Source organism: Colobus angolensis, unplaced genomic scaffold (assembly GCF_000951035.1).
Source record: "Colobus angolensis palliatus isolate OR3802 unplaced genomic scaffold, Cang.pa_1.0 Scaffold5, whole genome shotgun sequence".
Lineage (NCBI taxonomy): Eukaryota > Metazoa > Chordata > Mammalia > Primates > Cercopithecidae > Colobus > Colobus angolensis.
Window position 1 is genome coordinate 5179200 of NW_012118487.1, and position 2666 is coordinate 5181865.

Sequence of the window (2666 nt, forward strand, 5' to 3'; positions counted from 1 at the left end):
GAGACTCCATCTCAAAAAAAAAAAAAAAAAAAAGTGATACTACATGGTCTAAAGTATTCCACCAATTGCACTTTTCTACTAAAATAAAGCAACACACTGACTGATGATCTTACTAGGTAAAATCCACACACTAAATGATAGTGGCCATCTCAGAGTTTTTGTAATGGTTTCACACAATAGTTCTCTTTACGTGGTATCTTATTTCAAGGTGATCTCACCAAATCAAACAGAATAACACTGAATTTTTCTTCTTTTTCTTTCAAATTGCAAAATGCTAAATAATTTCAGCTCATAAGACTATTACTTCGAGAGCTTAAAAAAAATTAAAATTTTCATTTTTCTATTTGTTTCAACTACAGTTGACCCTTGAACAACACAGGCCTGAAGAAGCTGGGACCACATACACGAGGATTGTTTCAACCAAATGCAGATCAAAATTATGGGATGCAGAACCTGCACACAGGGAGGGCTGACAAGATACGGGTTGTGCAGCACGACTGCAGGCCTTTAGCATGCACGGATTTTGGTGTATGAGGAGGGGAGTCCTGGAAGCAATGCCCTGCGTATACAGAGTGATCAGTATTACAAAAATATCAAGTAAATTTTTCTTTTTTTTTTTGAGACAGAGTCTCATCCTTTCGCCCAGGCTGGAGTGCGGTGGTGCGGTCTCCGCTTCTCGGGTTCTAGTGATTCTCCTGCCTCAGCCTCCCGAGTGGCTGGGATCACAGGTACCCACCACCATGCCCTGCTAATTTTTGTATTTTTAGTCGAGTCAGGGTTTCATCATGTTGGCCAGCCTGGTTTCCAACTCCTGACCTCAGGTGATCCACCCACCTCGGCCTGCTAAAGGATTACAGGCGTGAGCCACCATGCCCGGCCATATCAAGTAAATTTTAAGTGGTCCTTTACCAGTATGATAAAAACAGTTTTAAAGAACTTGAACTAAAAGACAGACTTGGAGGCTGGGCAATCAGTCAACCAGCTTCTGCACTCAAAGGCGTCCCAAGTACGGCTGTTCAGAGAGGAGGGCTGCTGAAAAATAAAACAAGTAGAAGACAGTCTCTGACCTTGGATTTACCATCTGAAAAAAGTCACAATAAACAATTCAACCCAATAAGTCTGTAGATAAAAGCAACTTATTAAGAGCCTAGGCCGAGAGCAGTGGCTCATGCCTGTAATCCCAGCACTTTGGGAGGTTGAGGTGGGAGGACTGCTTGAGCCCACGAGTTCGAGACCAGCCTGGGCAATATAGTGAGACTCAGACTCTACTGAAAATTTAAAAATTAGCCAGGTGTGGTAGTGTGTGCGCCAGACTGGAGGCTGAGGCAGGAGGATCACTACAGCCTAGGAGTTAAAGGTTACAGTAAGCTATGATTGCACCACTGTACTCCAGCCTGGATGAGAGAGACCCTGTCTCAATTTGAAAGAAAGAAAAAAAAAGCTCAGAGGAGGCTGTCATGAGTATGTAAGATATAAGATATGAGGCAGTTTGCAATCACTTGCAAGAAGAATTCAGAAGAATTTAGGATAAGAGTTGACACAGAAAAAGCCACGCTAATGGTAATGACCTGTATGACAGCCAACGTGTCAAGAAAACAGCAAACTGGGAGCACAATTTTTAGTCCTGGATCTGTCCCTATCTTAGCTGTGTGAATTCAGAACAGTCACTTGGTCTTCCTGGGTCTCATTCATTCAATTCAGCAAGTACCCGCTGAGCATCAACCAGTGCCAGGCACTGTTCTAGGCTCTGAAGATACCAGAGTGAACAGAAGTCCCCTGCCTTTGTGAAGTTTACTTTGATAAACTGTTAATAAATTTAAGAAGTCATGAATTGAAAGTAATAGTAGGAAAAGTCCAAACAGGTTTCTCTACTTCTGTTAATACCACCGTGCTTTTTCAATTCATCTAACAGCATCTACCAGAGAGATCGCCCCCGAAACACACTGTACTGTGTGACTGTTTTCTATGCTAAATTCCCAGTGATCCCAAAGGCACATTTAATCCTTTTTATCAGAAATTCATGGTCCTCCATGTTCTGGTTCCAACCCACTTTTCTAGCCTTATCTTCCAAAATTCTCTTTCGTGAACTTCATGCTCGAAGTAGGTCATTTGACATTTTCTCAAATATACTTTTCATATCCCACCTTTTCAAACTTGCTCACGTGCCTCTCTACCTGAAAAGCCTTCTCCTGTCGCTTGTCCATAAGCCTACCTGTACTTTAATCAGACTCAAGTATATTCTTGATATGACACTGACTTTCTGAGCAGGGAAGAGAGAAGATCAGATGATGCCCAAGCAAGATAATTTGCCTTTTTGGATTAAAGAGAAAAGTTTAAGGCAGGAAAGTGAATGAAGACATTATAAATTATGACTGAGATTGCACTATAATAAACAGATCCAAAAACATCTGGTTTTTAGAGTCAGTAGTTCTTGATTATAAACTATGTAAGTGGAAAGAAATTAGTCTAAATGGACTCAAAATTATATGATCATGAATAGGATGATAAAGCGCTTACTAGGTAGCAAATAGTAGGTTTTCAACAAATGCTGAGTAAATTCCCTTTTTAAATTTATGAATTAATTTTCCTTAAGAAATTAGTAAATTCCTAGGCCGGGCGCGGTGGCTCAAGCCTGTAATCCCAGCACTTTGGGAGGCCGAGACGGG

At 41.1% G+C, this 2666-nt stretch overlaps 1 protein-coding gene across 1 annotated transcript in view; it reads right to left on the bottom strand.

Moving 5' to 3' along the window:
- TENM3 (teneurin transmembrane protein 3) overlaps positions 1-2666 on the bottom strand; it is a 662376-nt gene that overhangs the window by 342501 nt on the left and 317209 nt on the right. The window lies entirely within an intron of this gene.